Here is a 14,239-nt window from a genome sequence, read left to right on the forward strand (position 1 = left end):
GGGGGGGAGGGGAGGGGTGGTGGGGAAACTCCTGCAATAAGGTCCTGGATGAAGGGGAGGGGAGGGCGGGGGAGCAGGGAGAGTGGGTAGAGGAAGAGGAAAGGAGGGAGAAGAGGAGTGGAGGGAGAGATTGGTAGAGAGATGGGCAGGAGAGGCCCAGGGGCAGGGAAGTGAGGGGAAAGAGGAAGGAGGGAAGGCCCAGCTTCGAGGGCTGCAGGGGACAGAGGGGCCTGGAGGGCAGCGGGGGCTGCGGGGAGAAGAATGGGGAGTGTGGTGGCTGTTGTCAGGAAGAGCAGGGGAAGCTGGCAGGACCCGGAAGAGGCAGGAGGAGCTAAGTCGGACAGAGATGACAGGATGGAAGACGTAGGGAAGGACCCGTCGGGGGGATGGGGGAGGAGAAAGATCTCGGGGGAGGGGAGAGAAGCTGCGGAACTGGATCTTTGAGGGCCCAAGACTGGATGGCAAGAGCCCGGGGAGTAGACGGAGTAGGGGAGGGGACAGAGGGCCTTTCTTGAACCCTGCTGTGTGCCCGCTTCGTCAGCCCCTCCACCTCATGAAGAGAAGAACCCCCAAACCCATTTTCCAGAAGAGACCATTGAGGGTCTCGGAGGAGCCAGGATGGGGTTTGCATGCACAGTCCTGGGCTGGGGGGACCCTGAGGGAGATGGAGAATAGGTCAGTTCCTAGCTTCCGTCCCTGGTCCAGACCTGGCAGGTGGAGGCACCTGGGAAGGGCAGAGGGCACAGCCCACAGCCTCCCTCTCCACTCTCCTCTCACCTCCCCCAGGTGTTGGCAGCGGGTGCTGGGGACGCATTTAGAGCTGTGAAGCTGCGCTGCATCTTGGGTGCAGGGAGGGGGAGGGCAGATGCAGAGGCCTCTGGGAGGTCACCACGACCCTCCCCTCTACCTCCCCGGTCCACTACCCCAAAAGCTTGGGCCCCAAGGAAGGGGGACATCGGGAATCAGGGGCAGAGAAACCCACAAGGAGAGGTGGCCCCTGTCCAGGACACTGAAGATCCTTCCAGATGTTAAAATTAGCACAGAAGTTTCACCCCTTCCTTGTTATCCCCCAAAACGCTGACTAATAACTGAGGACTCCGGAGAGAGAGAAGAGAGATAAAGGTTCCTTCTTTCAGTGCCAGGGGGCCGGGGACAGACTCTCCGTCTTCCCCTTCTCCTCGGAGAGCCCCAGGGAGGGAAAGTGTGGCCCTAACCCTGCAGGCAGAGCCTGGGGAGAGTTGGGGTTGGAAGCTGGAAGGAAAGTGGGCCAGACACATCTATAATGAGCCAGGGTTCCCGAGAGAAGCCAGGTCACAGATGGGTTCAGAAGAGGTGGTTTTGGGTGGGCGTTGGTGGGCGCTGAGCCCTGAGAGCTGCCAAGAGGGGAAACTGAGAAGGGGCCAGGCGAGGGCCAGGGAGGGGCAGGTGGTGCTGTGGTGCTTCTGGTTTCACCCGCCCCTGGGCATCGTCGCTTAAGTCTAGTTTGCAAGGCTGGACCAGTGAATGTGTGTGTGCACCAGGGTCCAGCACAGAATAGGCCCAGACCAATGGTGACACCAACAAAACAGAATCACATGGTGGCAGCCTGAGGTTCCTGCTGGTCTCCCACAGGCCAGATGCTGTGCCCAGCACCTCACAAGCATGGCATCGATCCTGCAACCACGTGGTACCAACTCTTAGGGATGGGAGCCCTGGTGGACACAGGTGAGAGCAGGCCCCTGCTGAGCCCCGAGTTAACCCTTTCATTACAAGAGAGTCTCAGCCGGGCATGGTGGCTCGCACCTGAAATCCCACCTCGGGAGGCCGAGGTGGGTGGATCACTTGAGGTCAGGAGTTCGAGACCAGCCTGACCAATATGGTGGTGAAACCCCATCTCTACTAAAAATACAAAAATTGGCCGGGTGCGGTGGCTCAAGCCTGTAATCCCAGCACTTTGGGAGGCCGAGACAGGCGGATCACGAGGTCAGGAGATCGAGACCGTCCTGGCTAACCCGGTGAAACCCCATTTCTACTAAAAAAATATAAAAAACTAGCCGAGCGAGGTGGCGGGCGCCTGTAGTCCCAGCTACTCGGGAAGCTGAGGCACGAGAACGGCGGCGTAAACCCGGGAGGCGGAGCTTGCAGTGAGCTGAGATCGGGCCACTGCACTTTAGCCTGGGCGACAGAGCCAGACTCTGTCTCGAAAAAAAAAAAAAAATACAAAAATTAGCCAGGCATGGTGGTGCACGCCTGTAATCCCAGCTACTCGGGAGACTGAGGCACGAGAATCACTTGCACCTGGGAGGCGGAGGTTGCAGTGAGCCGAGATCACACTATTGTACTCCAGCCTGGGTGACAGAGTGAAACTCAGTCTCAAAAAACAAACAAACAAACCAAGAGGGTCTCAGGTGAGAGGCCAAGCCGTGTCAGGTGGGGCCCTTAGAGAAGCAGGGAAGTATTCCAATATTTTAACAACCAGTGAACCCTCTTGGTCCATGCAGCCTAAGTCTCAGCCCTGCCTGGAGGGTGTGACTGCCCCTGTTTTACTGAAGGAGAAATAATTTGCCATCAACCCCCAGAACTCATCAAGGGCCTTCAGCACCGGGCGCTGTTCAGGGTCCTGAGAGCCAGCCGGAGAACAGGAAGGAGACTGCACCTGTCCCCGCGGAGCTGACCCTCCAGCAGAGAGGATAACTCAAGGTCCTATTTCCAAGAGCAGTGTGAGCAATGAAGAACATAAGAGGACAATTAGGGCGGAGAGAAGTTGGTTGGAGGTCAGGAGGACAGACTTGAGGTGATCAGGAGAGGCCTCCTGGAGGAGGTGTCTTTTGTCCCGAGGCCAAAATAAGGAAACAGCTCGTTGCGTGCACAGGGGCAAGCACCTAGGGCAGAGGCCCCCAGATGGCAGCAAGCCGGGCCTGTTTGAGAGATGGGAGCGAGACAGGTCTGGCGTGGAGGAAGAAGAGAAGCAGAGTGGAAAAAGGTGAGGATGAAGCCCCAGGTTTGACTCAAACACAAAACCAAACCTTAATACTCCCCACTCTCCCCTAAACCTTGCCCTAAGGCTTAACTCTAATCTCCCACTCAGGTGATAGTCCTGAGCAACCGGAACACTGATCCTCATTTTTCATTCATGTTTTCAACATGGACTGGGGCCTCTGATGCCCCAGAAATGGTATCAGGTAAGAGACCCTCCACAGTAACGAATGCTCAAAGGTATTTTCACCATTGAAAACACACACACACACACATACACACGGAAATTGTACATTTCCTTCGGGATGGGATTTCAGAGGTTAAATTTCAAATTTCTTTGCTTCGGGCTGTTAAAAAAAAAATTATCCACGCAATGTGTTCACTGCCTGTCTCACCCCAATCAGAAGCTATGATTGGCAGTTTGGTATACCTTTGATCAATAAAATATGGGAAAATGAATGAACTTTTCACTTAATGTAGTTCGGTTTGTAGTTCAGAAAAATCTCTCAAAGTGGGACTTATGGGGGACAGTGGCTAAAGGAATCACAGCCACTCTGGCGTTCCTGTATTTAGTTCTATCCGGTTACACTGGACAACTCCCAGGCACCCTTCACCTGGGCTGCGACGTAACAGGACTGTCACCCACGGTGGGAAGCTCTGGGAAGGCGGCTCACACAACCATGGGTGCAAAGCAGCTTGGCCTTATGCCTTACCCCCAATTCTTTTTTATTTATTTATTTTTTTTGAGACAGGGCCTGGCTCTGCCACCCAGGCCAGAGTGTGGTAGTGCCATGTTGGCTCACTGCAACCTCCACCTCCCGGGTTCAAGCGATTCTCCTGCCTCAGCCTCCGAGTAGCTGGGACTACAGGCGCGCACCACCACTCCCAGTGTTTTGTATTTTTAGTAGAGATGGGGTTTCACCATGTTGGCCAGGCTGGTCTCGAACTCCTGGCCTCAGGTGATTCGCCTGACTCAGCCTCCCAAAGTGCTGGGTTTACAGGCATGAGCTGCTGCGCCTGGGCTCTTACCTCCAATTCTGACCATCGCTAACTGCTATGATCTGAATATGTTCCCCCAAAATTCCTATGTTGAAACTTAATTGCCAATGTGACAATATTAACAGGTGGGTCCTTGATGAGGTGATTAAGTTGCAAGGGCAGAGCCCTCATGAATGGCATTAGTGACTTTATTTATTTATTTATTGGAAATATTCTCGCTCTGTCACCCAGACTGGACTGCAGTGGCACGTTCTCTGCTCATTGCAACCTCTGTCTCCCGGGCTCAAGCAGTTCTCGTGCCTCAGCCTCCCAAGTAGCTGGGACTACAGGCCCCTGCCACCAAGCCCAGCTTTTTTTTTTTTTTTTGTATTTTAGTAGAGATGGGGTTTCACCATGTTGCCCAGGGTGTCTCAAACTCCTGAGCTCAGGCAATCCACCCGCATCAACGTCCCAAAGTGCTAGGATTACAACCATGAGCCAGCACATTCAGCCGCATTAGTGACTTTATAACAGAGGTTTGGCCAGGCACAGTGGCACAGACCTGTAATCCCAGCCATTTGGGAGGCCGAGGTGGGAGGATCACTTGAGTCCAAGAGTTTGAGAGCAGTCTAGGTAATATGGCAAAACCCATAAAAAATACAAAAAATTAGCCAGTATAGTGGCATGTGCCTGTAGTCCCAGCTACTCAGGAGGCTGAGATGAGAGGATCGCTTGAACCTGGGAGGTGCTGGTTCCAATGAGCTGAGATTTCGCTACTGCACTCCAGCCTGGGGGACAGAGTGAGATCCTGTCTCAAACAACAACAACAACAACAACAAACCCAGAAGTTTGAGTGAGCTATATTCCCTTTTGCTATGTGAAGACACAGCAAGAAGGCACCATCTATGGAGAACAGCTCTTCCCCCGACACTGAGTCTGCTGGCGCCTTCATCTTGGAATTCCCAGCCTTCAGAACTGCGAGAGAAAATTCCCATTGTTTATAAATTACTCAATCTAGGCCGGGCGTGGTTGCTCACACCTGTAGTGCCAGCACTTTGGGAGGCCAAGGTGGGCGGATCACTTGAGGTCAGGAGTTCAAGACCGGCCTGGCTAACGTGGTGAAACCCCGTCCATCTCTACTAAACATATGAAAATTGGCTGGGCGTGGTGGTGGGCGCCTGTAATCCTAGCTACTCAGGAGGCTGAGACAGGAGAACTGCTTGAGCCCAGGAAGTGTGGAGGTTGCAGTGAGCCAAGATTGTACCACTGCACTGCAGCCCGGGCAACAGAGCAAAACTTTGTCTCTAAACAAATAAATAAATAAATTTACCCAATCGAAGGTATTTTTCTGTGGCAGCCCCAATGGACGAAGACCCTGTGCCTCTAATCCAAACCCTAACCCTCCTGTTAGGAGAGATGAACGGTCACTGAAAGAGAAGCACAGAGCTGGGTGCTGCATCCTCACAGCAGGGTAACGTCCCTATTGCCTGCTTGTCTGGTTTCCAGAATGTCTGCACTTGTCCTGAGTCAGTGTGACAGGCTACATTTCCTGAAGATGACTGTAATCATTGCCCCGTCCCTCAGGCTCTTCTTACGACGAGACTGACACTTTCCCCTGTCTCATCCCATCAGACCTGCTGACTGGCAGTGAGGTATACCTTTGATAAATAAAAGCCCTTGAAACTGGGAGGGCTTTTGTGACTTTTTTTTTTTGAGACGGAGTCTCGCTCTTTCGCCCAGGCTGGAGTGCAGTGGCCGGATCTCAGCTCACTGCAAGCTCCGCCTCCCGGGTTTACACCATTCTCCTGCCTCAGCCTCCCAAGTAGCTGGGACTACAGGCACCCACCACCTCGCCCGGCTAGTTTTTTGTATTTTTTTTTAGTAGAGACGGGGTTTCACCGGGTTAGCCAGGATGGTCTTGATTTCCTGACCTCGTGATCCGCCCGTCTTGGCCTCCCAAAGTGCTGGGATTACAGGCTTGAGCCACCACGCCCGGCTTTGTGACTTTTTTAACCAATGGCCTGTGGCCACCAAAAAGATGTAGCTTCTGCTTTATTTGCTAAAATATTAACTCCAGCCTTTGGCAGCTCTACGAGCAGACTGACTGCTCTGAGGTAGTTATGCTGTGAGGCGGCTCGGACTAACCTGATATAGTTGGGTGTTTTTTTATTATTATTTTTTTTATTTTTTGAAACAAGGTCTCACTCTGTCACCCAGGCTGGAGTGCATTAATGCAATCATGGCTTACTGTAGCCTTGACCCAAGGGGTTCAAATGATCCTCCCGCCTAAGCCTCCCTAGTAGCTGGGACTATAGGTATGTGCCACCACGCATGGCTAATTTTTAAGTTTTTTGTAGCGATGGGGCCCCACTGTGTTGCCCAGGCTGGTCTCAAATTCCTGGGCTCAAGCTGTCCTCCTGCCTTGGCCCCTCAAAGTGCTGGCATTACAGGCATGAGCCACACCTGACCGAGTTTAGATACTTGTCCCTTCCAAATCTCCTTTTGAAATGTGATCTCCGATGTTGGATGGGTGGCCTGGGGGGAGGTGTCTGGGTCACAGAGGCAGACTCCCTCATCAATGTCTTGGTGCCATTCCTGCAGCAATGAATGAGTTCTTGCTCTATTAGTTCACTGGGATCTAGTTGTTAAAAAGGGCCTGGCACCTCCCTCCTCACTGTCTTTTTTGCTCCTTCTCTCGCCATGTGACATACCGGCTTCCCCTCCCCTTTCGCCCTCTTCTATGATTGAAAGCTTCCTGGCTGGGTGCAGTGGTTCACGCCTGTAATCCCAGCACTTTGGGAGGCTGAGGCAGGAGTATCGCCTGAGGTCAGGAGCTCGAGACCAGCCTGGCCAACATGGCAAAATCCCATCTCTACTAAAAATACAAAAATTAGCCAGGTGTGGTGGCATGCATCGGTAGTTCCAGCTACTAGGGAGGCTGAGGCAGGAGAATTGTTTGAACCCGGGAGGTGGAGGTTGTAGTGAGCCAAGATCACACCACTGCACTCCAGCCTGGATGACAGAACAAGACTCCGTCTTGGGAAAAAGCAAAAACAAAAACAGAGCATCACTTACAACGTTTTCTTGCCAAGAGCATTTAAAGTAAATCTAATTAAGCCCCAACACCTGTGGTTCCCAAACTAGATGCCAAGACACCCTGGGGTGACTACAGCAAATTCATAGCAGGCCACGGCAGTCCTATGGTGGTAAACGTTTACCAACCGGTTCTCAACACTCAGTAGAGGAGAGATGTAATTTTTTTTTTTGCTTCTGCTTGGAAAGCCAGCACTGGCTGGCTCCAGCACACAACTGGTTACAGGATCTTTAAATTTTTTAAATGAAACACAGTGATGGTTGACATCTCTCAGACACCACCATGACTTCATGGCTTGGGACAGTCCACAGTTTCAACATTAGATTATGCTACATTAGAGGGATGGTATTATCTCCGTGAAGCTGAGTTTTTGGCAGTTCTGTGATTAAAAGCAAGCACTACCTGTTTGTGGAACAGGAAATGAGGGTGGTGGTGTCCAATCTGATTCCAAAGTGTGAGAGGTGTATATACCCCATTAGTAAGTAATCAGTGCCATTTAGGACTGAAATAAAGGCCAGACACCGTGGCTCATGCCTATAATCCCAGCACTTTGGGAGGCCAAGCGGGGCAGATCATTTGAGACCAGGAGTTTGAGACCAGCCTGGCCAACATGGCAAAACTCGTTGGTGAAACTCCATCTCTACTAAAAATACAAAAAGTAGCCCGGTGTGGTGGCGCACACCTGCAGCCTCAGCTACTCTGGTGCCTGAAGCAGGAGGATCACTTCAACCCCAGAGGCGGAGGTTACAGTGAGCTGAGATCACACCACTGCATTCCAGCCTGGATGACAAAGCAAGACTCTGTATCAGTTAAAAAAAAAAAAAAAAAAGGATGAAATAAATTATTTTTTCTTTCAATTTGTGTGCCTTAGTTTTCCAACTGGTGCTAAGTTGCTAGAACAAGACTTCTTAAGCTGTATGAACATAACTACTTAATAACGGAACCACCAAGTATTTCTTTCTGGGTTAGGGACACCATGAGAAAATGACTGAGGTGCCGTGAACTGAGAATGTGGGGGAACCTCTGCACGAGCTCCCATTTCCATCTACAGGAACTAGGAGAGAGAAACAAGTGGGAGACACTGTGAAGGAACAATCAGGCAAATCCAGAATGCGGGGCATTCTAGGAGGCAGCCAGCCTGGTCCCTCCAAAAAGTCACCGTCATGGGGCAGAGACACGGGCTGGAGTGGTTGCTCTAAATTAAAATAGATTAAGGAGCTATAACCACCACATGCAATGCTTGAGCCTTGCTTAGATCCTGGTTTGCAACATTTCTTTTTTCTTTTTTTTGGAGATGGGGTCTCACTTTTTTGCTTAAGCTGGAGTGCAGTGGTGCAATCATAGTTCGCTGCAGTCGCCAACTCCTGGGCTTAAGTGATCCTCCTGCCACAGCCTTCTGAGTAGCGGGGATTACAGGCAGGTGCTACCACACCTGGCTAATTTTTTTTTTTTTTTTTGAGACGGACTCTCGCTCTGTCACCCAGGCTGGAGTGCAGTGACACGATCTCAGCTCAATGCAACCTCCACCTTCCAGGCTCAAGTCATTCTCCTGCCTCCGCCTACCAAGTAGCTGAAACTGCAGGCGCACACCACCATGCCTGGGTAATTATTTTTTCTTTTGTATTTTTAGTAGAGACAAGGTTTCACCTTGTTGGTCAGGCTGGTCCCAAACTCCTGACCTCAAGTGATCTGCCTGCCTCGGCCTCCCAAAGTGCCTATGATTACAGATGGCAGCTACTGCACCTGGCTAATTTTTAAACTTTTTTTTTTTTTAAGAGATGGGGTCTTGCTATGTTGCCCAGGCTGATCTTCAACTCCTGGCCTCACACGATCCTCCTGCCTTGGCCTGTCAAAGCACTAGGATTATACATGTGGGCCACTGTGCCCAGCCCATAGTATTTTTTTAAAGTCCTAAAAGGCAATCTCTGGACAAGCGGGATAATGTGAATTTGGACTTGATCTTAGAAGCGCTAGGGAGCTACGGTTACTCTTCTTGGGTGTAATATGATATAATATTGTAGTTATGTAGGAAAATGTTCTTATTTTTTTCTTTCTTTTTTTTTGATTATTTTTGTTTTTTTGTTTTTTTAATTTGTTTGTTTTGTTTTGTTTTTGAGACAAGGTCTCACTCTGTTGCCCAGGCTGGAGTGCCGTGGCACAGTCTTGGCTTGGTGTAACCTCTACCTCCCTGGTTCAAGCCATCTTTTCTTTTCAGCCTCCTGGGTAGCTGTGACTGCAGGTGTGCACCCCTATGGCTGGCTAACTTTTGTATTTTCTTTTTTGTAGAGTTTTCCCATGTTTCTGTACATTGCCTAGACTGGTCTCGAACTCCTGGCCTCAAGTGATCTGCCTGTCTCACCCTCCCAAAGTGCTGGGATTACAGGCATGAGCCACAACGCCTGGCCTAGAGTGTTCTTATCTTAGGAGATTCGTATGGAAGCATTTGCGTCTGCAACCTCCTCTCAAATCATTCAGCATCTCAAATATTAACAACGACGGAATCAAAGTGGCGGACATATGGATGTTCAATGTTTTTTTCATCTTTCCGGATATATGACATTTTTCGTAAAAAATTTGGGGGGAGATTCATCTGAGAGAAGTCACATTTAGGGCACGTTGTTGCTTGCAATTAACCACTCTCCTCCTGCATAAACGCTTCTCCCTGTCTGCACCAGCCTTGAAGATTTCCCCAGTCTCTCCCGTCTTAAAGAGGAACCACACCATCATGCCCTGCTCTGACACATCTCCCTGCAGCGACCACCCGCTTCTCTTGTTCTTCTCAGCAAAACTTCACAAAAGCTACCTCTCCTTCTTCATGTCCTAGTTCCTCTCCAAACACCAGCTGGGCTTCTGCCTCCCACCCCCGACCAAGCTGTCCCTGTCCAAGGCCACCAATGGCCTCGGCACTGCACATTCAACGGCCACTTCTCTACCCTCATCCCACTCTTCCACTTGGCAGCACTGGCCACAGAATCTCCTGGAAACCAATGTCTTTTCATGGCTTCAATGACTTCAAACCCTCCTCATTTCCTCCTCTTTCACCTGGCTGGGCCTTCTAGGACTCGTCTGCCAGTTCCCCTCCTTTGCTTGCCCCCTAAGTGTGGGAGGAAAGCCACTGGATCCCAGCCCTCTTTGTGCTCTGTTCTCTACCCCTAGGTGACCCAGTTGTGTGGCTTTAAACCCAGACAACCAGGCCGGGTGTAGTGGCTCAGGCCTGTAATCTCAGCACTTTGGGAGGCTGAGGCAGGCAGATCTATTGAGGTCAGGAGTTCGAGACCAGCCTGACCAACATGGTGAAACCCTGTCTCTACTAAAAATACAAAAATTAGCCAGGTGTAGTGGTGGGCACCTGTAATCTCAGCTACTCGGGAGGCTGAGGTGGGAGGATCACTTGAACCCGGGAGGTGGAGGTTGCAGTGAGCCAAGATCGAACCACTGCACTCCAGCCTGGGTGACAGAGCGAGACCCTGTCTCAAAAAACAAAACAAGGCCGGGCACGGTGGCTCACGCCTGTAATCCCAGCACTTTGGGAGGCCGAGGCGGGCGGATCCCGAGGTCAGGAGATCGAGACCATCCTGTAGCTATTGTACGGGTGAAACTCCGTCTCTACTAAAAATGCAAAAATTAGCGGAGGCGTGAGCCTGTAGTCCCAGCTACTCCCGGGGAGGCTGGGGGCAGGAGAATGGCGTGAACCTGGGAGAAGTGGCGGAGCTTGCAGTGGCCGGATGGCCGCCACTGCACTCCAGCCTGAGGCTGACTAAGCGAGACTCTGTCTCAAAACAAAACAAAACAAAACAAAAAAAAAAACAAACAAACAAAAAATTCAGGCAGCCGATGACTCCCCAGTATGGGTGTCCTACTCTGAACGCTGTGCCGAGCTCCTCCTGCAGGTATACAAATGGCTCCTTGACATCTCTTCTTTTTCTTTTTTTTTTTTGAGATGGAGTCTCGCTCTGTCGCCCAGGCTGGAGTGCAGTGGCACGATCTTGGCTCACTGCAAGCTCCGCCTCCCGGGTTCAAGCCATTCTCTTTTCTTTCTTTTCTTTCCTTCCTTCCTTCCTTCCTTCCTTCCTTCCTTCCTTCCTTCCTTCCTTCCTTCCTTCCTTCCTTCCTTCCTTCCTTCCTTCCTCTCTGTCTGTCTCTCTCTCTCTCTCTTTCTCTCTTTCTTTCTTTCTGACAGAGTCTCCCTCTGTTGCTCAGGCTGGAGTGTGGTGGCGTGATCTTGGCTCACTGCAACCTCTGCCTCCCAGGTTGAAGCAATTCTTGTGTCTCAGCCTCCTGAGTAGCTGGGATTACAGGCGCCCACCACCACGCCAGGTTAATTTTTGTATTTTTAGTAGAGAAGGGGTTTTGTCATGTTGGCCAGGCTGGTCTCGAACTCCTGACCTCAATTGATCTGCCCTCCTCGGCCTCCCAGAATGCTGTGATTACAGGCATGAGCCATCATGCCTAGCCTGAAATTTTCTTCACTTGTTTCCTTACTACTCACTGTCTTCCCTCACTTGAGGGCAAACTCCATGAGAACAAAGACCTGGTCTATTTTCAGTGATGACTACATTCCCAGTGTCTGGAAAATGCCAGGAGAACTGAGTATTTTCATGGAATTTGTGGAATATTACGTACAATCCATGCAGGCTGCTCTACACTTTAAATACCTTTCTTGAAACAGAATCATCCCTCCCCATAACACAACATTAATTGTTCTCGTTGGTCTACTGTGCATGAGATAAGTGCTTGGGTTACTTCTGACCCCACCAACATTCCTGCAAGGAAGGTGCTATTAATATCCTCCTCTCCACTTTATAGAGAAGACTCAAGTGCAAAGAGCTGAGGTGCTTGCGCAAGACCACCGCACAGGAACGAAGCATCAGAGTGTGGAATTGAGACCTGTTCTACTGCACTCCGGAGCACATGTTCTTTCTACTCTGCCATAATGTTTGGGACAAAATTGAATCATGAGGGTTTTTTTTTTTTTTCCCCATTACAAATGTAACACATCGGCAGCTCCTGCGTACGGCTGGGATGAGTCACTGGCACCAGACGTGCCCTCCTGCGAAAAACAACTGTGAAACTGGACAAAATATAGGAGGGCCACTGCTTCCAGGCATTGAACCGTGGAAAGAGGACTGCGATCCTTGAGAGGAGACGATGGTGAAGGTGAACCCATGTATTGGCCCAGGTTCCTCACCGGGAGCCCTGTCCCTACCACGGCACAGAGATAAGGGGCTAAAACAGTGCAGTTGTTTTTCGTGTTTTCTCTTATCTTCTTTCTATTCTCTTCTTTTTTTTTTTTTTTTTTTTTGAGACCGAGTCTCGCTGTTGCCCAGGCTGGAGTGCAATGGTGCGATCTCGGCTCAATGCAGCCTCCACCTCCCGGGTTCAAGCAGTTCTCCGGCCTCAGCCTCCCGAGTAGCTGGGATTACAGGCACGTGCCATCACGCCCAGGTAATTTCTGTATTTGTAGTAGACACAGGGTTTTGCTATGCTGCCAAAGCTGAGACAGGCAGACCTCAAGGGATCTGCCTGTCTCAGCTTCCCAAAGTGGTGGGATTACAGGAGTGAGCCACCGCGCCTGGCCCAGAGCAGTCTTACTGAGCTGAGGAGGCAGAGAGAGTGCTCTGGGGGCTGCTGACAAGGCTGGAATTTGCAGGACAGGGCAGTGGGGAAGAGGGAGCTACAGGAGGTTGGCCCCCAGAAGGCTGTGAGGAGTTCACCATAGGTCCTTGGCTAAGGACTGGACAGTGTTTGCAGAGGACAAGACTCCATGAGTCCCAGTTGGAAGTAGCTGCTACAAAGATGAGAGATGAGCAGAAATAAAAGCCGTCATGCAGTGCTAGGAGATGCTGAGTCTCCCGCCCAATCAGAGTTGGGGGGGCCTCGCTAAGCTTCCGGGCGTTCATTTGAAAGCTCAGGAAGGCCATGCTTTAGGAGTAAGGCCCATACCCTATAGTAAGGGCCATGCTCCAGGACTAGGAAGAGAAGTAAAATGGACCTATCCTAACAGTGAGTCAAAACCAAGCCTGGGCTGGGCGTGGTGGCTCACGCCTATAATCCCAGCTCTTTGGGAGGCCAAGGCGGGTTGATTGCTTGAGGCTAGGAGTTCAAGACCAGCCTGGGCAACATGGTGAAACACCGTCTCTACAAAAAATATAAAAATTAGCCGCGTTTGGTGGCAAGGGTCTGTGGTCCCAGCTTCTCTGGAGGCTGAGGTGAGAAGACTGCTAGAGCTCAGGAAGCAGAGGTTGCAGTGAGCCGACATCACACCACTGCACTCCAGGCTGGGCAACAGAGTGAGACTGTCTCAAAAAAAAAAAAACAAAAAACCAAAACAAACAAACAAAAAACAATCAAACCGCAAGCCCAATAGGATCCAAAATATCTTCCAGTAACTGCCTTTCAGAACAAAACTCAACACTTTTCCTTCCTTTCTGTCTCTCTCTCTTTCTTTCTTTCTTTCTTTCTTTCTTTCTTTCTCTTTCTTTCTTTCTTTCTTTCTCTCTCTCTTTCTTTCTTTCTTTCTTTCTTTCTTTCTTTCTTTCTTTCTTTCTTTGAGCTAGATTCTTGTTCTGTTGCCCTTTCTGGAGTTCAATTTCTTGATCTCGTCTCTCTGCATCTCTCTCGGTTTCAATCGTTTCTCTCTTTCTCATCTTTTTTGAGATAGTTGGGATTACAGGCACCCGCCACCACGCCCAGCTAATTTTTATATTTTTAGTAGAGACGTCCCAGCTTCGCCATGTTGGCCAGGCTGGTCTTGAACTCCTGACCTCAGGTGATCTGCCCGCCCCGGCCTCCCAAAGTGCTGGGATTACAGGCGTGAGCCGCTGCACCCGGCCCAAAACTCAACACTTTTCAAAGGAAGACAACATCATTCAGGGTCCCTACTATGCGCCATCCATAATGTTCAACATTCAGCTAGAAAACATGAAACCTGCAAAAACAAACAAACAAACAAAACAGAAAAATGTGTCCTAAACAAAAGCAAAAAAAAAAAAAAAAAAGAAAAAAAAGAAGAAGAAGAAGCCAATAGAAACAGGCCTCAAGGTAACCCAGATATTGGAATTGAGAGCCAAGAACTTTACAACAGTGATTACAAATATGTTCAGCGACTTAAAGGAAAATATGCACAGGGAGTGAGAGATGGAAAATCTCAGCGGAGATACAGAAACTATGAAAAGAATCAGAGGTCAAGCAATCCATCACCTCGGCCTTCCA

The sequence above is a fragment of the Papio anubis genome, chromosome 20 (assembly GCF_008728515.1).
Source record: "Papio anubis isolate 15944 chromosome 20, Panubis1.0, whole genome shotgun sequence".
Classification (NCBI taxonomy): domain Eukaryota; kingdom Metazoa; phylum Chordata; class Mammalia; order Primates; family Cercopithecidae; genus Papio; species Papio anubis.